This window comes from Tachyglossus aculeatus, chromosome 3, assembly GCF_015852505.1.
Source record: "Tachyglossus aculeatus isolate mTacAcu1 chromosome 3, mTacAcu1.pri, whole genome shotgun sequence".
Classification (NCBI taxonomy): Eukaryota; Metazoa; Chordata; class Mammalia; order Monotremata; family Tachyglossidae; genus Tachyglossus; species Tachyglossus aculeatus.
Genome location: NC_052068.1, coordinates 34,012,851 through 34,038,488, shown reverse-complemented (window position 1 = coordinate 34,038,488; position 25,638 = coordinate 34,012,851). Strand labels below are relative to the sequence as shown.

Sequence of the window (25,638 nt, the reverse complement as noted above, 5' to 3'; positions counted from 1 at the left end):
ACTGAGCCACGCTGCTTCTCATATATATATATACAGATTTATATTTACAGGCATATGTACAGGTATATATTTGTACAGATTTATTACTCTATTTATTTTACTTGTACATCTATTTACTACTCTATTTACTTTGTTAATGATGTGCATAAAGCTATCATTCTATCTATTCTGACGATTTTGACACCTGTCTACATGTTTTGTTGTCCGTCTCCCCCTTCTAGACTGTGAGCCTGTTGTCGGGTAGGGACCGTCTCTATATGTTGCCAACTTGTACTTCCCAAGTGCTTAGTACAGTGCTCTGCACACAGTAAGCGCTCAACAAATACGATTGAATGAATGAATAATGGAAAAATGGCCTTAGGGAAAGCACGCATGAAGGAGGAGGAGGAGGATGAGGAGGAGGAGGAGGGATAGCAGGAGGAGAAGAAGAAGGTCTTTCTTCCTGTCACCGCAAGACAGTCATAATAATAGTTATGGTACTTGCTAAGCGCTTACTATGTGACAAGCACTGTTCTAAGCGCTGGGGTAGATACAAGTCACAGTCCCTGTCCAACATAGGGCTCACACTCTTAATCCCCATTTTACAGATGAGGTAACTAAGGCCCAGAGAAGTTGAAGTGACTTGCCCAAGGTCACACAGCAGACATGAGGCAGAGACAGGATTAGAACCCATGACCGGGCTCATGCCCCCTAACTCCAATCACTAAATGGCCCTGATTATGATTTTCAATCGACGATATTTATTCATCATCATCATCACTGATACTTACTGAGTCCCTACTCTGTGTGGCGCGCTACACTGAATGCTTGGGAGAGTATAATACAACCGAGTTGGTATATACGTTCCCTGCCCAAGTGCTCATTCATTCATTCAATCATATTTACTAAGCGTTTACTGTGTGCAGAGCACTGTACTAAGCGCAGGGGGAGTACAATTCGGCAACAGATAGAGACAATCCCTACCCAACAATGGGCTCACAGTCTAGAAAGGGGGAGACAGACAACAAAACAAGTAGCTCATTGTGCGCCGAGCACTGTACTAAGTGCTTGGGAGAGTCCAATACAACAGAGTTGGTAGGCACAGTCCCTTCCCATTCATTCATTCATTCAATCAATCGTAGTTATTGAGTACTTACCGTGTGCAGAGCACTGTACTAAGCGCTTGGAAAGTACAACTCAGCAACAAAGAGAGACAACCCCTAGCCAACAACGGGCGAGCTTACAGTCTAGACAGGGAGATGCACGTTAAGATTCATTCATTCATTCAATAGTATTTATTGAGCGCTTACTGTGTGCCGAGCACTGTACTAAGTGCTTGGGAGAGTCCAATACAACAGAGTTGGTAGACACAGTCCCTTCCCATTCATTCATTCATTCATTCATTCAATCAATCGTAGTTATTGAGTACTTACTGTGTGCAGAGCACTGTACTAAGCGCTTGGAAAGTACAATTCAGCAACAAAGAGAGACAATCCCTAGCCAACAATGGGCAATCTTACAGTCTAGACAGGGAGATGCACATAAAGATTCATTCAATCGTATTTATTGAGCGCTTACTGTGTGCAGAGCACTGTACTAAGCGCTTGGGAAGTACAAGTTGGCAACAACTGTATTACGATAACTACAGATATGTACCTAAGTGTTAGGGGGTTGAAGGAGGAGTGAATACCAAGTGCCTAAAGGGAAGAGATCCAACTGCGCTGTAGTGCAGAAGTGAGAGGGCGTAGGGGAGATGAGGGTTTAGTTGGGGAAGCCCTTTTATAGGAGATGTGATCTTAATAAGATCACATAAGATCAATTTGAACCCAATGGTCATGGGTTCAAATTCCGGCTCCGCCAACTGTCAGCTGTGTGACCTTGGGCAAGTCATTTAGCTTCTCTGTGCCTCAGTTCCCTCAGCTGTAAAATGGGGGTGAAGACTGTGAGCCTCACGTGGGACAACCTGATCACCTTGTAGCCTCCTCAGCGCTTAGAACAGTGCTTGGCACATAGGAAGCGCTTAACAAATGCCATCATTATTATTATTAACAAGGTTTTGAAGGTCGGGAAAGTGGCGGTGTGTCCTATATGAAGGGGGAGGGAGTTCCAGGACAGAGGGAGGCCATGGGTAAGGGGCCACTGGAGAGACAGATGAGATTGAGGTGAGAGCTCACCTCTTCCAGGAGGCCTTCCCAGACTGAGCCCCTTCCTTCCTCTCCCCCTCGTCCCCCTCTCCATCCCCCCATCTTACCTCCTTCCCTTCCCCACACAGCACCTGCATGTATGTTTGTACATATTTATTACTCTATTTATTTATTTATTTTACTTGTACATATCTATTCTATTTATTTTATTTTGTTAGTAGGTTTGGTTTTGTTCTCTGTCTCCCCCTTTCAGACTGTGAGCCCACTGTTGGGTAGGGACTGTCTCTCTATGTTGCCAACTTGTACCACCCAAGCACTTAGTACAGTGCTCTGCGCACAGTAAGTGCTCAATAAATACGATCGATTGACTGATCTTGTGTCCAGTATTAATTTTTACTCTGTCACCCTCCCCTCCCCATCTCCCAGCCCAGTCCCGCTCCCAGCCAGGAGGGGAAAGCCTGGGGGAAGGAATCATAATAATAATGATGGTATTTAGGTGCTTACTATGTGCCAAGCATTGCTCTCTATGTTGCCAACTTGTACTTCCCAAGTGCTTAGTACAGTGCTCTGCACACAGTAAGCGCTCAATAAATATGATTGATTGATTGATTGAGTCTAAGTGCTGGGAAGCATGTGGGAGGGGAACAGCTTGATGTTACTGCCCACTAGTCCTGCAGCGACGGCTGGGACCCCATTCTGCCCGGATCGGTCCCTGCTTCCACCTCGGTCTGGAAAGGGAAGAGGGGCCGGTGAGGGAATTCTGAGATGGATTGCTATTCCAGGCCCAGGGCTGGAGGAAGGTACGCTCCATCTAGCTCTGGTGGATGAACTTCGACCCGTCCCTCCCTAGCCCCGGGCCCAAAGACTAGAAGGGGGCAGACAGACAATTGTAAATTGACAGATAGTATAAATGTGGACATCTAATCCAGCGCTTGGAACAGTGTTTTGCGCATAGTAAGTGCTTAACGTTCATTCCATCATCTTGATTGAGCTCTCGCTGTGTGCAGAGCACTGGACGAAGCGCTTGGACTTCGAGCCATCTGTGTGCAGATGGCTCTGCACACAGTAAGCGCTTAATAAATACGATTGAATGATTGAATGAATGGGGGGCTGCTACGCCTGCGTGGACGGCCATCCGGCGCTTTCATCCAGCTGCTCGGTGGGAGGGGGACGTGTCGTCTGTCTTTTGATGGACAATCATCTTCTAGACTGTGAGCCCGCTGTCGGGCAGGGACCGTCTCTCTATGTTGCCAACTTGTACTTCCCAAGCGCTTAGTCCAGTGCTCTGCACACGGTAAGCGCTCAATAAATATGATTGAATGAATGAATGAATCAGCATGAGTCATTTCCAGTTTAAAGTTCACGGAAATCCTTTTCCCGAATTGGAAGCAGAGAGTTGTTTGTAAGCGCAATTACTGCGCCTGGAAAATGGACAAGCAGCTGCAACCGAACTGACCTCGGCTCTGGTTTGTTTCGACCTGTCTCGGGGGGACACCTCCCAAAAGGAGAGGAACAGAACGGACAAGAACCGCCAACAACAGAGCTCCCTTAATCATCATCATCAATCGTATTTATTGAGCGCTTACTATGTGCAGAGCACTGTACTAAGCGCTTGGGAAGTACAAACTGGCAACATATAGAGACAGTCCCTACCCAACAGTGGGCTCACAGTCTAAAAGGGGGAGACAGAGAACAAAACCAAACATACTAACAAAATAAAATAAAATAATCCTCTGCTTTATCCCGCTAGTCCCTCCAGGAAAACAGATGGGAGGCCTGAAACAAAGCAAATGTGTTCCGAACACACCTTCTTCCGAAAACTAAATGAGCTGAGTCAGAGCAGAGAGAATCAACCCACGCCCTTTGCCCAAAGTTAACATCACCAAGGAGGAATATAAAAATATACACACCTTCAACGGACACAGGTAAATTTTAAAAAGCCTAAAGATTCAGAGTTGTTTCTTTTTCCACCTTCCACTGGGTCCTGTTTGTTTTGCAGGGTTTACTCGCAGGTTGGATCTAACCACCTCACTCAGTCTCCTGCCGCAACTGAGATTTGGGATGGTCTAAGTGCAATCAACCAGAGGGATTAACTAAGCACTTACTGTGTGCACAGCAATTGTACAAAGTATTTGGGAGAGTAAAATACACCAAGGTTGGTAGACATGTTCCCTGACCACAATGAACTTACAGTCTGGAAGATACAGGGATGAACCATCATACTATTGGGAACAGGCGATAAAACGTGGGATTTTTAAATATCGGGTTGTACAAGAGAAACGCTATATCTATTCCTATAAGCCTCTTCCTATAAGCACATTTTCTATAAGCTCCCTGTGGCAATAGAAGCTGCAGTTGCTCCAGGGGAAAAAAAGGTTTCTTAATATTTAAGTGCTTATTATGTGCCAAGCACTGTGCCAAACAATGGGGTAGGTACAAGATAATCAGGTCCCCTGCTGTGTGACCTTGGGCAAGTCACCTCACTTCGATGTGCCTCAGTTCGCATCTGGAGAATGGGGATTTAACCTAACTTGTCAGCTGTGTGACCTTAGGCAAGCCACTCAACTTCTCTGTGCCTCAGTTACCTCATCTGTAAAATGGGGATTAAGACTGTGAGCCCCAAGTGGGACAACTTGATCACTTTGTAGGCCCCCTCCCCAGCACTTGGAACAGTGCTTTGCACATAGTAAGTGCTTAACAAATACGACCATTATATTATTATTATTATTAAGTAGGAGGGACAACAGGAACTGAATCCCCATTCTGCAGATGAGGGAACGGAGGCCCAGAGAAGTGAAGTGACTTGCCCAAGGCCACACAGTGGATAAGCAGTTGAACCAGGGCTAGAACCCAGGTCCTCTGATTCCAAGACCCGTGCTGTACCCATTAGGCCACTCTGTTTCACTGGTGGATAGCGCACTATCATTACATTATTATCACATTATTTGTTGAGTGCTTACTGTGTGCAGAGCACTGTACTAAGCTCTTGGGAGAGTACACCACAACAGAATAGGTAGATATATTCCCTGCCCACAAGGAACTCAGGGATAATGTCTAGAAGGGGAGACAGACATTTAAACAAATCATATATATAAGTCCTCCCCTCCTTAAAGTCCACATCAAATCCCATCGCCTCCCCACAGCACTTATATACATATATATAAGTATATATATATATATATGTATATATATATATATGTATACATATATATGTGTGTATATATATGTATATAAGTGCTGTGGGGAGGCGATGGGATTTGATGTGGACTTTAAGGAGGGGAGGACTGTGTGTGTATATATATATGTGTATATATATATATATATGTGTGTGTATATATATGTATATAAGTGCTGTGGGGAGGCGATGGGATTTGAGGTGGACTTTAAGGCAGGGAGGACTGTGGTCAGGAGGTTCTGAACAAAGAGGGGGCCCCAAGCAGGAGTAATAGTAATAATAATAATGATGGTAGTTGTTAAGCAATTACTAGGTGCCAAGCACTGCTCTAAGTGCTGGGGGAGATATAAGGTGATCAGGTTGTCCCACATAATAATAGTAATAATAATAATGGCATTTGTTAAGCGCTTACTATGTGCAAAGCACCGTTCTAAGCGCTGGGGAGGTTGCAAGGTGATCAGGTTGTCCCACAGGGGGCTTACAGTCAATTCCCATTTTACAGATGAGGTAATTGAGGCACAGACAAGTGAAGTGATTTGCCCAAAGTCACACAGCTGACATTTGGTGGCGCCGGGATTTGAACCCCATGACCTCTGACTCCAAAGCCCGGGCTCTTTCCACTGAGCCGCGGGGCTCACAATCTCAATCTCCATTTTACAGATGAGGTAACTGAGGCACAGAGAGGTTTGTTGCCGACTTGTACTTCCCAAGCGCTTAGTACAGTGCTCTGCATACAGTCAGCTCTCAATAAACATGATTGATTGATTGATTAAGTGGCTTGCCCAAAGTCACGCAACTGATAAATGGCGGAGCCGGCGTTAGAACCCACAACCTCGGACTCCCAAGCCCGGGCTCTTTCCACTGAGCCACGCAGCTTCTCAAGAGAGCGGGAAGGAGGAGGAAGCCAGTGAGCAAGGAACCAGAAGCAGGAGAGTTAAGAAGGAGCAAAAATGAGAAGGTTCGATGGGGCGGAATGAAGAGAGAGAGTTGGTGTGAAATGGGAGACGGGGGTTGATAAGGAAGAGGGAGTGCCACTCACCCGGTTTTAAATCAGAAAGTCCGGTTTTGAGCAAGTTGGTCCCTTGGCGGGGACCGATACCACGCTGACTCTTTTTATTTTTAAATACCCCATCTTCTTCTGACTCCTGCACCCCAGAAGTGGTGTCTGTATGTATCAGGACATGAGGAGGGGCGAAACTGCTCTGGTCTGGGGTGGGAAAAAGGGAGGGTTGGACTAATCCTCCCCACAAAAGAGGAAAGTGTTCTACATTCTGGACAGACTTCGGCAAAATGGCCCCCCTTTTTTTTATGGTATTTATTAAGCGCTTACTATGTGCAAAGCACTGTTCTAAGCGCTGGGGTGGTTACATGGTGATCAGGTTGTCCCATGGGGGGCTCACAGTCTTCATCCCCATTTTACAGATGAGGGAACTGAGGCACAGAGAAGTTAAGCGACTTGCCTAAAGTCACACAGCTGACAATTGGTGGAGCCGGGACTTGAACCCCTGACCTGACCCCTTTCTTATCAGCACATTACACTGAATGCCCAACATGTGGTATCGAAAGGGCCATGGGGAGAAAGAGAGAGAGGGAGAAAGAGAATGAGAGAGAAAGCAAAAGAAGAGAGAGGGAAAGAGAGAAGTGATGGAGTGCCTTAAAGCTGATGGCCTGGACTTTCTGCTTTATGTAGCAAGGAACTTTTGTTGTCTTAGTACAACAAGCGCTTAGTACAGTGCTCTGCACACAGTAAGCGCTCAATAAATACGATTGATTGATTGATTGATTGTCTGTCCCGCCCTTCTAGACTGTGAGCCCGTTATTGGGTAGGGGCGAGTAGCGGCGTGGCCCAGTGAGAAGCGGCATGGCTCAGTGGAAAGAGCACAGGCTTTGGAGTCGGAGTTCATGGGTTTGAATCCCGGCTCCACCACTTGTCAGCTGTGTGACTCTGGGCAAGTCACTTCACTTCTCTGGGCCTCAGTTCCCTCATCTGGAAAATGGGGGTTAAGACTGTGAGCCCCACGTGGGACAACCTGATCACCTTGTAGCCTCCCCAGTGCTTAGAACAGTGCTTTGCACATAGTAAGCACTTAATAAATGCCATTATTATTATACATTGCCGATTTGTACTTTCCAAGCGCTTAGTACAGTGCTCTGCACACAGTAAGTGCTCAATAAATACGACTGAATAAATGAACTGACAACTTCTCGAGTGTTCTGAGAGGGGAGATGTGTGCATAATGATGTTTTGGTCAGTGTAGAGAAACTGGCTGCCCACTGGATATGCGATATTCCTAAGTGGTCTCATTCCTGCTTGTATCCACCCCAGCACTTAGTATAGTGACTGGCACGTAATAAATGCTTAACAAATATGCATCAAGCAAAAACTCCTCACTCTCAGCTTCAAGGCTGTCCATCCCCTCGCCCCCTCCTATCTCATCCCTCTTCTCTCCTTCTCCAGCCCAGCCCGCACCCTCCGCTCCGATGCCACTCACCTCCTCACCTTACCTTGTTCTCACCCATCCCGCCATCGACCCCCGGCCCACGTCCGTCCCCTGGCCTGGAATGCCCTCCCTCCCCACATCCGCCAAGCTAGCTCTCTTCCTTCCTTCAAAGCCCTACTGAGAGCTCACCTCCTCCAGGAGGCCTTCCCACACTGAGCCCCCTTTTTCCTCTCCTCGTCCCCATCCCCGCCGCCCTCCCTCTTTCCCCTCCCCGCAGCACTTGTATATATTTGTACAGAATTATTACTCTATTTATTTTACTTGTACATATTTACTATTCTATTTATTTTGTTAATGATGTGCATATAGCTTTAATTCTATTTGTTCTGACGATTTTGACACCTGTCCACCTGTTTTGTTTTGTTGTCCGTCTCCCCCTTCTAGACTGTGAGCCCGCTGGTGGGTAGGGACCGTCTCTGTATGTTGCCGACTTGTCCTTCCCAAGCGCGTAGTACAGTGCTCTGCACACAGTAAGCGCTCAATAAACACGACTGAATGAATGAATGAAATATCATAATTATTATCATCTTCCTAAATTGGCAACCGTGTAAAGTTGCGGGCTCTTCTCACTGGGAGAAACTGAAAAATCAGACTGCAGGCCAACAAAACAGTGCTCCCCAAATTGAGGGAGCCAGCCAGAAATCCTGAGGGCCTCTCACTGTCCCTGCCGTATCATCATCATCAATCGTATTTATTGAGCGCTTACTATGTGCAGAGCACTGTACTAAGCGCTTGGGAAGTACAAACTACAAATTGACAACATATAGAGACAGTCCCTACCCAACAGTGGGCTCACAGTATAAAAGGCCGCATGGGCCTGAGAGTGTATTCTCCCAAAAGCTTAGCACAGTGGATACAGCACAGGTTTGGAAGTTGGAAGGATCTGGATTCTAATCCCAGCTCCACCACTTGTCTGCTGTGTGACCTTGGGCAAGTCATTTTAATAATAATAATAATAATGGCATTTATTAAGCCCTTACTATGTGCAAAACACTGTTCTAATCACTGGGGAGGTTACAAGGTGATCAGGTTGTCCCATGGGGGACTCACAGTTTTCATCCCCATTTTACAGATGAGGGAACAGGCACAGAGAAGTTAAGTGGCTTGCCCAACGTCACACAGCTGACAATGTGCAGAGCCGGGATTTGAACCCATGACCTCTGACTCCAAAGCCCGGGCTCTTTCCACTGAGCCATGCTGCTTCTCTTCTTTACTTCTCTGTGCCTCTTTTATCTCATAAGGATGATGGTATTTGTTAATAATAATAATGGCATTTGTTAAGCACTTACTATGTGCAAAGCACTATTCATTCATTCAATTGAGCGCTTACTGTGTGCAGAGCACTGTACTGAGCACTTGGGAAGTACAAACTGTTTTAAGCGCTGGGGTGGATACCAGGTAATCAGGTTGTCCCACGTGGGGCTTACAGTCTTAATCCCCACCTTACAGAGGGGGTAACTGAGCCACAGAGAAGTGACTTGCTCAAGGTCACACAACTGACAAGCGGCAGAGCGGGGATTAAAACCCATGACCTCTGATTCCCAAGCCCGTGCTTACTATGTGCCAAGCACTGTTCTAAGCATCTATAAAATGGGAATTAAGACTGTGAGCCCCTTGTGGGACACGGACTGTGCCCAACCTGATTAGCTTGCATCCACCCCAGTGCTTAGTACAGTGCCTGGCACGTTTACTAAGTGCTTAACAAATACTACATATTAAAAGACAATCGTCTCCTGGCACTCCTGAAGGGAGACTCCTATTCTAATTTTTGTTTTGATTTTCCTCCTCGCCCATGTCTTTTATTTTTGCCTCTCCTTTTTTCAGTTCTCCTTTTCCTTCATGGATTTCTCCATCTTGTCCCTGGACATTTTTTTTTTTCCTTTGGGGTTGTGATCTCTTTCTACTCCATCCTTGGTGGTACTTGAGCCAAGCTCTGCAGAAAGGAGGCATGTGAGGAGAGGAGGACTCTTGCTGCTGAGTCACTCTGCCCAGTCACAAGGGGCAGGGGGTGGAGGCAAGGAAGAGAATAATAATAATGATGGCATTTATTAAGCGTTTACTATGTGCAAAGCACTGTTCTAAGCGCTGGGGAGGTTGCAAGGTGATCAGGTTGTCCCACGGGGGGGCTCACAGTCTTCATCCCCATTTTACAGATGAGGGAACAGGCCCAGAGAAGTGAGGTGACTTGCCCAAAGTCACACAGCTGACAATTGGCGGAGCCGGGATTCGAACCCATGACCTCTGACTCCAAAGCCCGGGCTCTTTCCACTGAGCCACGCTGCTTCTCAAGTAGCCAGGAAGCCACAAGCAGCATCCAGACTAGTGCCAGGGCGAGGAGCTTGGCCACAGCCCTAGAGCCGGAGTCAAGGATCCGGTTTTGCCAACCCCTTAATAATAACGATGATGGCATCTGTTAAGCAGCGTGGCTCAGTGGAAAGAGCCCGGGCTTTGGAGTCAGAGGTCATGGGTTCGAATCCCGGCTCCGCCATATGCCTGCTGTGTGACCTTGGGCAAGCCACTTAACTTCTCTGAGCCTCAGTTACCTCATCTGTAAAATGGGGATTAAGAGTGTGAGCCCCCTGTGGGACAATCTGATCGCCTTGTATCCCCCCACCACTTAGAACAGTGCTTTGCACATAGTCAGCGCTTAACAAATGTCATCATTATTATTATTATTACTATTATTAAGCACGTACTATGTTCCTGGAACTTTACTAAGAGCTGGGATGGATACAAGCAAATCAGGCTGGACCCAATCTTATCCCATGTGGGGCTCACCGTCTCAATTCCCACTTTACAGATGAGGTAACTGAGGCCCAGAGAAGTGACGTGACTTGCCCAAGGTCACACAGCACATAAGCGGCAGAGCCAGGATTAGAAGCCATGACCTCTGCCCATCCGCCAAGCTAGCTCTCTTCCTCCCTTCAAGGCCCTGCTGAGAGCTCACCTCCTCCAGGAGGCCTTCCCAGACTGAGCCCCTTCCTTTCTCTCCCCCTCGTCCCCCTCTCCATCCCCCCGTCTTACCTCCTTCCCTTCCCCACAGCACCTGTATATATGTATATATGTTTGTACATATTTATTACTCTATTTATTTTTTTATTTATTCTACTTGTACCTATCTATTCTATTTATTTTATTTTGTTAGTATGTTTGGTTTTGTTCTCTGTCTCCCCCTTTTAGACTGTGAGCCCACTGTTGGGTAGGGACTGTCTCTATATGTTGCCAATTTGTACTTCCCAAGCGCTTAGTACAGTGCTCTGCACATAGTGAGCGCTCAATAAATACGATTGATGATGATGATGACCTTCTGAGGCCCAGGCCCACGCTCTACCCACTATGCCAGCTCCTTCTCTTAATGGCCTTAGTGTCCCCATTCCCCGACCAACACTCTCCCTCACCCAACCCCTTCCCTTCTCTCCCTACTGCCTCCTCTCCTCCCACCTAGCAACAATAATAATAATAATGACGGCATTTGTTAAGCATTTACTATGTGCCAAGCACTGTTCTAAGCACTGGGGTTGATATAAGGTAATCAGGTTGTCCCACGTGGGGCTCACGGTCTTAATCCCCATTTTACAGGTGAGGGAACGGACACAGAGAAGTTAAGTGACTTACCCAAGGTCACACAGCTGACAGTTGGCAGAGTCGGGATTAGAACCCACGACCTCTGACTCCCAAGCCCGGGCTCTGTCCACTAAGCCACGCTGCTTCTCCTAACAAAGCCTAGCTGAGCGTTAAAATAAGCACGAGGAAGGGAGAGGCCGAGATCTGAGGTCTGAATTCTGTTGTGACTCAGGAAGCCTAGGCAGGCTGGACAAGATTTCCAGCTGCCCCTAATAATAATCACGACGACATTTGTTAAGCGCTCACTCTGTGTCAAACACTTTTCATTCCTTCAAATGTATTTATTGAGTATTTACTGTGTGCAATGCACTGAACTACGCTTGGGAGAGTATGACATAACAAATAGACACACTCCACCCCACAGCGAGGTCACAGTTCTGAGTGTTAGGGAGAGACAAGCTAATCAGTTTGGACACAGTCCCTGTCCCACATGGGGCTCACAGTCTTAATCTCCATGTTACAGATGAGGGAACTGAGGCACAGAGAAGTGAGGTGACTTGCCCAAGGTCACACAGCTAGACAAGTGGCAGAGCCGGGATTAGAACCCAGGTCCTTCTGCCTCTCGGGCTCGAACTCTACATTCCCTCTCCTGCCGCAAACGGGCTGCACCAGAAGTTGGGCTTCCTTCCTGAGGGTTGGGAGTTGCGGCTATCAGAGGTCAGGCGACCCCGGAATGCAGCACCTTCCAGCCCCTCTGCATTCCACCCCTGCAGCAGGGGGAAACAAGTCATAGACGAAATAAGTCATTTTAGACTGTGAGCCCACTGTTGGGTAGGGACTGTCTCTATACGTTGCCAACTTGTACTTCCCAAGCGCTTAGTACAGTGCTCTGCACACAGTAAGCGCTCAATAAATACGATTGATGATGTTGATGGACCAGAATGAAACTGGTGCTACCTCCGCAGCAAAAACCTTGCTCTACATTGACATATCAGAGGTGGAGACGCAGGGTAGAAACTAGGTTGCTGGTCAACTAATCAATGGTATTTACTTTTTGGTATTAAAGGACTATGTGTCTAGGAGAAGCAGCTTGACTCAGTGGAAAGGCACGTGCTTGGGAGTCAGAGGTTATGGGTTCAAATCCCAGCTCCGCCAATTGTCAGCTGTGCAACTTTGGGCAAGTCACTTCGCTTAGAACAGTGCTTTGCACGTTGTAAGCACTTAATACACGCCATCATTATTATTCTCTGGGCCTCAGTTACCTCATCTGTAAAATGGGGATTAAGACTGTGAGCCCCCCATGGGACAACCTGATCACCTTGTAACCTCCCCAGCTCTTAGAACAGTGCTTTGCACATAGTTAGCACTTAATAAATGCTATTATTATTATTATTATTATGTGCCAGGCACTGGTACTTTTCCTCATCTCCCATTCCCTTCTGCATCACCTCGATTTGCTCCCTTTGCTCTCCCCCCCCTCCCTGCCCCACAGTACTTCTGTATATATTGGTAATTTTATTTATTTATATTGATGTCTGTTTATTTGTATTGCCGTCTGTCTCCCCCTACCACCTCGCAGACTGAGAGCTTGTTGTGGGCAGGGATTGTGATTTTTTATTGCTGTATTGTACTTCCCAAGCGCTTAGTACAGGCTCTGCACACAGTAAGCGCTTAATAAATACAACTGAATGAATGAATACTGACCACTGGGGTAGATACAAGGCTTAAAACATTTTTCACCTGATCACCCTTTCATTTTCTTTCCTATTTTAAAAAAAATTTGTGTCTATATCTCCTTATTAGACTCTAAGCCCTTGAGGGCAGGATTTCTTTTTTTGTGGTATTTGTTAAGCACTTACTATGCACCAGGCACTGTATTAAGCGCTGGGATTGAGGTAACTGAGGCTCAGAGAAGTGAAGTGACTTGCCCAAGGTCACACAGCAGACATGTGGCGGAGCCGGGATTAGACTCTCAAGCCCGAGCTCTTTCCACTGAGCCACTCTGCTTCTCAACTCTGCTAATCAATCCTTAATCTTTAGAATAGTTGAAGGAACGCCAGTCTCGAGACTTATGAATGTACGTATCCATCTTTTTGGTCTATTACTTCCTCCTCCCTATAATGTATTTTAGTGTCTCTCTCTGCCATTAGACCATTATTATAATGCAATGTAACTGTAATTATGTCAACGACATTTTCCCAGACAAACGGCATTTACACAACAAAACCACCACAGAAACTGTGACACACTTCCTCTAATAATAAAGAAGCAGCATGGCCTAGTGGAAAGAGCACTGGCCTGAGAGTCATAGGGTTGACACTGTGGACCACCCCGTTCTCCTCAGCACGCTATCCACCGTGGCTTCACGGACTCCGTCCTCTCCTGGTTCTCCTCTTATCTCTCCGGCCATTCATTCTCAGTCTCCTTTGCGGGCTCCTCCTCCCCCTCCCATCCCCTTACTGTGGGGGTTCCTCAAGGGTCAGTTCTTGGTCCCCTTCTGTTCTCTATCTACACTCACTCCCTTGATGAACGAGGTCATCTCTACGCTGATGACACCCAAATCTACATCTCCGCCCCTTCTCTCTCTCCCTCCCTCCCTCCAGGCTTGTATCTCCTCCTGCCTTCAAGACAACTCCATCTGGATGTCTGCCCGCCATCTAAAACTCAACGTGTCCAAGACTGAGCTCCCTATAAATAAGTAATGGTGGCATTTATTAAGCACTTATTATGTGTAAAGAACTGTTCTAAGCGCTGGGGAGGTTACAAGGTGATCATGTTGTCCCATGGGGGGCTCATAGTCTTAATCCTCATTTTACAGATGAGGTAACTGAGGCACACTGAAGTTAAGTGACTTGCCCAAAGTCACACAGCTGACAACTGGTTGAACCGAGGTTTGAACCCATGACCTCTAACTTCAAAGCCCGTGCTTCTCCTCCCTCCCACTCCTCCTGCCTTCAGGACATCTCCATCTGGATGTCTGCCCACCATCTAAAACTCAACATTTTACAGATGAGGTAATTGAGGCACACTGAAGTTAAGTGACTTGCCCAAAGTCACACAGCTGACAACTGGTTGAACCGAGGTTTGAACCCATGACCTCTAACTTCAAAGCCCGTGCTTATCCTCCCTCCCACTCCTCCTGCCTTCAGGATATCTCCATCTGGATGTCTGCCCACCATCTAAAACTCAACATCTCCAACACTCAACTCCTTATCTTCCCTCCCACACTCTGCCTTCTCCCTGACTTTCCCATCACTGTAGACGGCACTACCATCCTTCCCGTCTCACAAGCCCGCAACCTTGGTGTCGTCCTCGACTCCGCTCTCTCGTTCACCCCTCACATCCAATCCGCCACCAAAAACTGCCGGTCTCACCTCCGCAGCATTGCCAAGATCCGCCCTTTCCTCTCCATCCAAACCGCTACCTTGCTGGTTCAATCTCTCCTCCTATCCCGACTGGATTACTGCATCAGCCTCCTCTCTGATCTCCCATCCTCCTGTCTCTCCCCACTTCAGTCTATATTTCACTCTGCTGCCCGGATTATCTTTGTACAGACACGCTCTGGGCATGTCACTCCCCTCCTCAAAAATCTCCAGTGGTTGCCTGTCAACCTTCGAATGAAGCAAAGACTCCTCACTCTCGGCTTCAGGGCTGTCCATCCCCTCGCCCCCTCCTACCTCACCTCTCTTCTCTCCTTCTCCAGCCCAGCCCGCACCCTCCACTCCTCTGCCACCGCTAACCTCCTCAATGGGCCTCATTCTCTCCTGTCCCGCCATCGACCCCCGGCCCATGTCCTTCCTCTGGCCTGGAATGCCCTCCCTCCACACATCTGCCAAACTAGCTCTCTTCCTCCCTTCAAAGCCTTATTGAGAGCTCACCTCCTCCAGGAAGCCTTCTCAGACTGAGCCCCCTTTTCCCTCTCCTCCTCCCCATCTGCCCTCTGCCCTACCCCCTCGCCCTCCCCACAGCATTTGTATATATTTGTACATATTTATTACTCTATTCATTTTACTTGTACATATTTACTACTCCATTTTGTTAATGATGTCATATAGCTGTAATTCTATTTATTCTGACAATTTTGACACCCGTCTACATGTTTTGTTTTGTTGTCTGTCTCCCCCTTCTAGACTGTGACCCCGTTGTTGGGTAGGGACCATCTCTATGTGTTGCTGACTTGTACTTCCCAAGCACTTAGTACAGTGCTCTGCACACAGTAAATGCTCAATAACTATGACTGAATGACTGAATGAATACAACAGAAGTGATAAACATGTTCCCTGCCTACAATGTGTTTACACTCAATGAAATTTCATTCTGGATTTTGTAACATGATTCCTCTATCTCTAGGTTTACCATCCGGGAAGACAACCCGTAATATGTTACAATTGGCTCTTTTAGGGCCAAGGCTATTTTTTTCAAATAGTGCATGAATTTTCTATGTTTTTAAAAAATTGGAATGACCAGTTTTGGGGTTTCTGGGGGGCTTTGGGATGTAGGGAGAGAGGAAATACGTTTAAATTTCATCTATTTCAGGTTTTTTTAAAACTTTTTTTGATTATATGCAGCATGTGCGCATGGCAAAGATTTCTTCAAACAATAATTAGTCTTTATGTGTTGGCAAATGACCCTACAACGGCTCAACATCACAGAGAGCAGCTGGCAAGCGCAGCAACATTAAAGCATCCTTGCTTAATTTGGGGACTCAAGCCTCACTATCCATACAAAGCTTAATAACAAAAACTGAGCATTTGGAAGAAATGGCTCTCTGTAAGTGACGGGGAATGATGACACCCACACAAGAGCTTTAAAAATAAAGAAAATATTTTTTAACTGAAATGGGTGGCCTCTTTTTAACTGAAATGAAACATCATCTTTTAGTTACCCGAGGAAATGATGCAAAGTGGGGAGTACGCAAGTCATCTAGAAAATCAGATATTTGTGGCATCTGAAAAGATAATACTAATGATCATAATTATGGTACTTACGCACTTATTATGAGCCAAGTACGGTTCTAAGCACTGGGGTAGACACAAGTTAATCAGGCTGGACATAGTCCCTGTCCCTCATGGGGCTTACAGTTTAAGTAGGAGGGCATGGAATTTAATCCCCCTTTTACCGATGAGGTAACTGAGGCACAGAGAAGTTACATCACTTGCCCAAGGTCAAACAGCAGGCATGTGGCAGAGCTGGGATTAGAACCCAGATCCTCTCACTCCCAGGCTGGTACTCCTTCCCCTAGGACATGCTGCTTCTCTACCCAAAGCTACCCAGATATCACATTCCAAAATAAATAGTTCTGTTGACAGTTGAGAAATTTATATTCAGTCGATTGTAACATAATTAGGATCGAGTCATAAATCGACTTCTTTGTTTTTCTTAAATACACTTTGGCAAAAAAAAATTAAATATTACTACTGAATTCTTTAAATGATGGAAATGAGGAAGCAGAGATCAGAGAAGGACAGTTTCGAATCTTGAATAATGCTTAAAATAAACAAGAAAAATTTGGAAATTTCTTGTTTACACAATGATCTTGTTTGAAAAAAAAAAACAAATGGATGGGCTGGTGGAAAAAATGATTACACCAATGCTTCTTCGACCTACTTTGGTAAGTGCTGAAAATTGTTCACTTATAAGCACAAGACTCTCGTGTGGCTGACAAGTGCCCACTCCTGGCAGCAATGTAATGGACTTCCCCAGAAAAACAAACCAACCTGCCAGCACTAACCCAAGACACAAGAGACTGGGTGGGACTTGCTTTTTTCACCTCTTTCCCCAGTCAGCACATTCACAACTGGGAAAGATCATCTCCTTCCAAACTTGGATTTCTCAAGTGACATTCCCATCAGCTCATGTGACCCTAGAAACAGGTCATCTGAGCCGAAGAATCCCCCTCTATACCGTAAGCTCGTCAAAAAACCTTTTAAATTTTCAAAATGATTTAATAAACATGGTATTAAGTGCTCGCTGTAGGCCAGGCACTGTTCCAAATGCTGGTGGGCGGGAGGAGATGCACGATATGTTGGACCCAATCCCTTTGCAACCCAGCCACCCTGGTGACTGTTTAAATGAAAAATAGACCCACTGCAAGATAAAAGCACCGCAACCTACCTTCACACAGCATACGCATACTTGAATCTATATGAAAGATCATCATTTTAAAGAAGTGCAGGCTAAAAATGACAAAAAGTCCCCCACTACAAAAAGAAGAGCCCTGCTCAGTGATCACCATTTAAACCAGATGGGCAACTCACTCCATTTCATGGCTGTGGAGTGCCCTTTAAGTGTTACGCTGAAAGTGAAATCATTTTTTCCAGTTACAAAGTTGTGAAGCGGGCCAGAGACCAAAGTGAAAGATGGCAGAGTCATGTCAATTCTAGGAAGCGAACACCCCCTAATCACAAACACAAAGCTCACTGAACTGATCGTACTCCTGTCTGATTTTGCAAACTCCAGCCCTGGTGGATGACGGACGGTTACGTGGGCTTGGCACTGTCATGCCCTGTAGGGTGGCATCCAGAGGACGACAATGAGAAACACTTTCCAAATCAATCAATCAATCGTATTTATTGAGCGCTTACTGTGTGCAGAGCACTGTACTAAGCGCTTGGGAAGTACAAGTTGGCAACATATAGAGACAGTCCCTACCCAACAGTGGGCTCACGGAAGTATTCCTGTTCTTAATGTCACACCAAGGCAGGGTAGTTAAACACTTCCCCATCTCCAGACCTTGTCTGCTGTGTGGCCTTGGGCATGTCACTTAACTTCTCTGTGCCTCAGTTACCTCATCTCTAAAATGGGGATTAATACTGTGAGCGCTGTGTGGAACATGGACTGTGTCCGACTTGATTACCTTGTATCTTACCCCAGCGCTTAGTACAGTATCTAGCGCGTAGTCCACATGTTTTGTTTTCTGTCTCCCCCTTCTAGACTGTGAGCCCGCTGTTGGGTAGGGACCGTCTCTACATGTTGCCAAGTTGTACTTCCCAAGTGCTTAGTACAGTGCTCTGCACACAGTAAGGGCTCAATAAATACGACTGAATGAATGAATAAGCACTTAAAAAATATCTTAAAAAAAAAAAAGACGACAGGTCCTGTGTCTGACCTGATAATACTCTATCTATCTATCCCAGCACTTCGTATAGTGCTAGGCAAAGAGAAAGCGCTTATAAAATGCCATACATTATTATTTTTATTTTTATTAATCTACAACTCAGAACAATAAGTTTCTTGAGAATCAGTGTGGCCTAGTGGATACAGCACGGGCCTGGGAATCAGAAGGACATAGGCCCTCATCCTAGCTCTACCACTCGTCTGCCAAATGACCTTGGGCAAGCCACTTCACTCCTCTGTGCCTCGGTTTCCTCATCTGTAAAATGGGGGTTGACACTGTGAGCCCCATGTGGGACAGGGACTGCTTCCAACCAGATTATAAGGTATCTACCCCAGCGCTTATTATTTGGCACATAGTATGTGCTTAAACACCATTAAAAAAAAAATAAGCTCCCTAAGGGCAGCGGAGAAGTGAGTCAATAGACTTCAGGCCTGGCCTAGGGAATGTGGGCTCCTTTCACATTTTGTGACTGCACAGGTTAAAATCACTGTAGCCACTCATTCCTGAACTAGGATTTCCATTCTGAGTTGGCCTTTCAGAAACCACCATTTCCATGGGAGGGAGAAAAGGGACTCATTCACTGATTTCACTATTGACTACATTAACAAAGAGCAGAAGAAAGTCCCGGCAACCCAGTGGAATCTGACCCTGAGAAGCAGCGAGCCGTGGTAACTAAAACACGGGCCTCCGAGTCAAAAGTGCCTGGTTTCTAACCCCGGCTCTGCCACGAGCCTGCTGTGTGATCTTGGGCAAGCCACTTCGCTTCTCTGGGCCTCAGCTGCCTCATCTGCAAAATGGGGATTAAGACTGTGAGTCCCACGTGGGACACGGACCGTGTCCAACCTGTTTAGCTTGTATCTACCCAGTGCTTAGTACAGTGCCTGGCGCACTTAACAAATCCCATAAAAAAACAAAACACAAAAACCTGGGATTGGAGTTGAACTGGCTTTACCAGGAAACCGCGGCAAGAAATTTGAGAGCCAGAAGCCCTTCTGCTCTGTCCGACTCTCTACTAACAAAGTAAGGAGCTCGTCGGACCCAGGTGTCCAGCACAGGAGCATATCCAGGCAGCCCTGGTTCATAGAGATTTTTCTGGTGGTCACAGTGGGCCTGGCCAACCCTGCCAGGAAGCATGGCTCAGCGTCAAAGTTCAGCATCAAAATGAGGAAGGGCGATCAATTCTGTCCTTACTTTTCCACTTTTTTATCTTTTGAATATTCTGCACAACAAAGACCCATTTTTACTTTTATTTGAGAGTGGCTTACCAATCAAACCATCAGTCATATTTATTGAGCGCTTACGATGTGCACGGCACTGTGCTAAGTGCTTGGGAAAGTACAACAGAATTAGCAGACATAACAATAATAATAATAATGATGGCATTTAAGCTCTTACTGTGTGTCAAACACTATTCTAAGCGCTGGGGGGGATACAAGGTAATCAGGTTGTCACACATGGGGCTGTCTTAATCCCCATTTTACAGATGAGGTAACTGAGGCACGGAGAAGTTAAGCGACTTGCCCAAAGTCACACAGCTGACAAGTGGGGGAGCCGGGATTAGAACCCATGACCTCTAAAACTCCCAAGCCCAGGCTCTTTCCACTGACCCACACTGCTTCTCTATGTTATCTATTTATTTATTTATTTTACTTGTACATATCTATTCTATTTATTTTATTTTGTTAGTATGTTTGGTTTTGTTCACTGTCTCCCCCTTTTAGACTGTGAGCCCACTGTTGGGTAGGGACTGTCTCTATATGTTGCCAACTTGTACTTCCCAAGCGCTTAGTACAGTGCTCTGCACACAGTAAGCACTCAATAAATACGATTGATGATGATGATGATGATCTCCCGTAAAATCACAGAATATTAGGCATTAGGAGACCTGGGTTCTAATTCTGGCCTTACCACTAGTTTGCTGTTCGACCTTGGGCAAATCACTAAATCTTTATATACCTTCGTTTCCTCATCTGTAAAACAAGAAAAAAATCCCACCTCAGATTGTAAACCCTGTGTGGGCCAGGGAGACTTAGCAAGGAGTTTGACTCATAGTAAGCATTTAATAAATACCTTAATGATCATTTTTATTCCAGCACTGCCCCTTGAACAAGCATCATTTCTACATCAGAAGCCAGTTTTATGCCCTTCACCTAAGGTTAAAGAAAAAACTGCATTTCCACCCCTTCAATCCTACTTGAAAGGAGGGTGACCTTCAAGGTATTCCCCGATCCAGTGACTGTAACACTGTAGGGAAATTTGACAATCTTAGCATTTCTCAGTGCTTCAAATGTAGGAATCAAGCGCTTAGTACAGTTCTCTGCACACAGTAAGTGCTCAATAAATACGATTGAATGAATGAAGGAATCAGAGCTCACAATCTCAAATTCCTCTCATTCCAACATAAACAAAAGTGGACACATGGCACAGGAACCAATGTTCACTTGAATATTTCCTTAAATGGTTGAGCTGTTCCATCAAAATATGTGGGGAGGGAATGTCGCTATTGTTTGTATTGTACTTTCCCAAGCGCTTAGTACAGTGCTCTGCACACGGTAAGCGCTTACTATGATTGAACGAATGAATGAAAATTATAAACTTTCTTCAACAGTTTCGCCTTCAGGCACCGCAAATCCCCAAGCCACAAACTTCTAAACTAAAGTCACAGAGCAGGGAGATGTAGCATCAGAATGCAGAAAATCCCAATTTTTGGGGTCTAAATTGCATTCTGGATCCCAAATCTCAACCCAAATAATAAATAGCCAGTGAGTCATATCACCAAGTTTAGTAACTGCCTTCCCTCAGCAGCGGAAAGTATTCTGAGAATTAAAAGGGCAAAGGAATCTGTTGATGGTAGAGGAGGGGAAGAAGAGGACAGGAGAAAGAAACAAATATCTAGAGGCCACCAGGGTTTGGGTGTGGAGCACACAATTTATTTACTGTTTCGGTTTGAGTCTTCAAGCAGAAAAATACACCCAAATTTGCAGAAGGACAGTATGAATCTGATTTTCCAGCCCCCAAATGCTAAAACCACACTGGAAACTGGAAAAACTTTCATTCACTCCTAATACACGTAATCAAATCCCAGGAAGTTTCCTGGTGGGAACGAGGGCTGGGAGCTTAGGATGCCTGCTTGGCACATAGTAAGCGCTTAAAAAATACCATTATTATTATTATTATCTCAGCTTGGGGTGGGGGCTAGGTGAGGGAGAGGAGAGGACTGGAGGAAAAGAGAGGGGAAAGGGAAAAGAGGAGATGGTGAGAAGTGGGGAACGGAGGAGAAAGGAGGAGACGTGTAAGCTCGTTGTGGGCAGGAAATGTGTTTTATATTGTTGTGTTGTACTCTCCCAAGCATTCAGTACAGTGCTCTACACACAGTAAGCACTCAACAGAGAAGCAGCATGGCTCAGTGGAAAGAGCACGGGCTTTGGAGTCAGAGGTCATGGGCTCGAATCCTGGCTCCGCCACATGTCTGCTGTGTGACCTTGGGCAAGTCACTTAACTTCTCTGAGCCTCAGTTCCCTCATCTGTAAAATGGGGATTAAGACTGTGAGCCCCACGTGGGACAACTTGATCACCTTGTATCCCTCCCCCAGCGCTCAGAACAGTGCTCTGCACATAGTAAGCGCTTAACAAATGCCGTCATTATTATTATTATTTAATAATAATATAATAATAATATTCCCTCCTCTCAAGTGCTACTCCGGCCACCTGTGTTTCTGACCCCATTCCCTCTCATCTTATGAAATCTCTCGCTCCATCCCTTCTCCCCTCCTTAACTTCCATCTTCAACCGCTCACTCTCCACTGGTTCCTTCCCCTCTGCCTTCAAACATGCCCATGTCTCTCCCATCCTAAAAAAACCCTCTCTTGACCCCACCTCACCTTCTAGTTATCGCCCCATATCCCTCCTACCATTCCTTTCCAAACTCCTTGAACGAGTTGTCTACACGCGCTGCCTAGAATTCCTCAACACCAACTCTCTCCTCGACCCCCTCCAGTCTGGCTTCCGTCCCCTTCATTCCACGGAAACTGCGCTCTCAAAGGTCACCAATGACCTCCTGCTTGCCAAATCCAACGGCTCATACTCTGTCCTAATCCTCCTCGACCTCTCAGCTGCCTTTGACACTGTGGACCACCCCCTTCTCCTCCACACGTTATCTGACCTTGGCTTCACAGACTCCGTCCTCTCCTGGTTCTCCTCTTATCTCTCCGGTCATTCTTTCTCAGTCTCTTTTGCAGGCTCCTCCTCCCCCTCCCATCCTCTTACGGTGGGGGTTCCCCAAGGTTCAGTGCTTGGTCCCCTTCTGTTCTCAATCTACACTCACTCCCTTGGTGACCTCATTCGCTCCCACGGCTTCAATTATCATCTCTACGCTGATGACACCCAGATCTACATCTCTGCCCCTGCTCTCTCCCCCTCCCTCCAGGCTCGCATCTCCTCCTGCCTTCAGGACATCTCCATCTGGATGTCCGCCCGCCACCTAAAGCTCAACATGTCGAAGACTGAGCTCCTTGTCTTCCCTCCCAAACCTTGTCCTCTCCCTGACTTTCCCATCTCTGTTGACGGCACTACCATCCTTCCCGTCTCACAAGCCCGCAACCTTGGTGTCATCCTCGACTCTGCTCTCTTTCACCCCTCACATCCAAGCTGTCACCAAAACCTGCCGGTCTCAGCTCCGCAACATTGCCAAGATCCGCCCTTTCCTCTCCATCCAAACCGCTACCCTGCTCATTCAAGCTCTCATCCTATCCCGTCTGGACTACTGCACTAGCCTTCTCTCTGATCTCCCATCCTCGTGTCTCTCTCCACTTCAATCCATACTTCATGCTGCTGCCCGGATTATCTTTGTCCAGAAACGCTCTGGACATATTACTCCCCTCCTCAAAAACCTCCAATGGCTACCGATCAATCTGCGCATCAGGCAGAAACTCCTCACCCTGGGCTTCAAGGCTGTCCATCACCTCGCCCCCCTCCTACCTCACCTCCCTTCTCTCCTTCTACTGCCCAGCCCGCACCCTCCGCTCCTCCACCGCTAATCTCCTCACTGTACCTCGCTCTCGCCTGTCCCGCCATCGACCCCCGGCCCACGTCATCCCCCGGGCCTGGAATGCCCTCCCTCTGCCCATCCGCCAAGCTAGCTCTCTTCCTCCCTTCAAGGCCCTGCTGAGAGCTCACCTCCTCCAGGAGGCCTTCCCAGACTGAGCCCCTTCTTTCCTCTCCCCCTCGTCCCCCTCTCCATCCCCCCGTCTCACCTCCTTCCCTTCCCCACAGCACCTGTATATATGTATATATGGTTGTAGATATTTATTACTCTATTTATTTATTTATTTATTTTACTTGTACATTTCTATCCTACTTATTTTATTTTGTTGGTATGTTTGGTTCTGTTCTCTGTCTCCCCCTTTTAGACTGTGAGCCCACTGCTGGGTAGGGACTGTCTCTATGTGATGCCAATTTGTACTTCCCAAGCGCTTAGTACAGTGCTCTGCACATAGTAAGCGCTCAATAAATATGATTGATTGATTATTATTTAAGAAGATTGACTGATCGGGGTGGGGAGAAAAACAAACATCAGAGGGCCAACAGTATTTACTGAGCATTTACCGCGCGCAGAGCACTGCACTACGCTCTTGGGACAGGACAATAAAACGATAAAACAGACACATTTCAACCCAGCGGATGCTGCTTACTTTCAGTTTCAGGCCCCTTTGCTTAAGGAGCCCATTTTGCTTCTGCTCAAAACCCTCACCCACATCTTCGGGGCTCTCAGAAACACAGCAACTGTGAACCGAGCTAACCGCCCAAGTCTCTCAGCATGCAGGAGAAATCCTTGGCATCTCGCCTCCCCCCAGATCCTCCCCGGTTCAGGGAAGGCGAGGGATCACTTATACACGCTGCTAAACGCAACTCGACTGCTCGAATGGCGGAGAGAGGAAGGAGGAAAAGAGAGGCAAGGAAAAAGCATTTGACTTGCCACTCCCACACTGACTCAGAATTGCAAATATAAACTTCGTTCTGGAGTTCAGATACTCGTTCCGTGTTCCGTGACCGAAACGCCTCTCAGACAAGAAGCCGCGTTATCTTGTACGTGCCTTGGGCTTGGCACAATGCTTGGCACCTAACAGACGCTTAATGCCATCATCACCGTCACCGAAAAAGAAAACTCAGGCAGGAAGTCCTCTGGTGTGGGCCTGGGCCGGTGAAGTTTCCCACAGAGAACGGGGTGTGTTTGTGTGTTTGTGTGTCTGTCTGTTGGTGGGGTTAAGGGTTGTTCTGCCACAATGGCCTTGTCATTAAGGCCTTGAACAAAGTTCCCATCGCTGCCCGGACACACTCAAGACGCACTAGAGAAGCAGAGTGGATCGGTGGAAAGAGCCCAGACTTTTTCTCCTTCATTCAACTGTATTTATTGAGCGCTTACTGTGTGCAGAGCACTGTACTAAGCACTTGGGAGAGTACTATATAACAATAAACCAAAACATTCCCTGCCCACAACAAGCTAATGGTCTAGAGGACAATTACTAGACTAGCACTCAAAGTAAGCACACTCAATTATTCCTCATCTAGATGTTTCCAAAATCCTACTTTCAAATATGGGAATTCCCCCAAGACCCTCACTTCCAATGTCAAGAGGAAAGGGTGAAGGCAGGAAAGAGAAAGGGCAAAGGCATTATGATAGGTTCAAAATTTTTTTTAAATCACATTTGTTAAGCACTTGCTATGTGCCAGGCACTGTTCTAAGCACTGGGGTAGATTCAAGTCAATCCCTGTCCCACATGGGGCTCACAGCCTTAATCTCCATTTTGCAGATGAGGTAACTGAAGCACAGAGAAGTGATGGGACTTGCCCAAGGTCACCCAGCAGACAAGTGGCAGAGTTAAGCGCTTACTATTTATTCATTCAATCGTATTTATTGAGCGCTTACTGTGTGCAGAGCACTGTACTAAGCGCTTGGGAAGTACAGGTTGGCAACACATAGAGACGGTCCCTACCCAACAGTGGGCTCACAGTCTAGAAGGGGGAGACAGAGAACAAAACATATTAGCAAAATAAAATAAAATAAATAGAATATGTACAAGTAAAATAGAGTAATAAATACGTACAAACATATATACATATATACAGGTGCTGTGGGGAAGGGAAGGAGGTAAGGCAGGG

At 46.5% G+C, this 25,638-nt stretch overlaps 1 protein-coding gene across 1 annotated transcript in view; it reads right to left on the bottom strand.

Annotated features, from left to right (window-relative positions):
* ANXA11 (annexin A11) overlaps positions 1 to 24,360 on the bottom strand; it is a 59,690-nt gene extending 35,330 nt beyond the window's left edge. Inside the window, exon 1 of the mRNA XM_038743696.1 lies at positions 24,171 to 24,360. The gene's annotated coding sequence lies outside the window, so the exon portion shown is untranslated. The remainder of the gene's footprint in view (positions 1 to 24,170) is intronic.
* Positions 24,361 to 25,638: the final 1,278 nt, after the last annotated feature.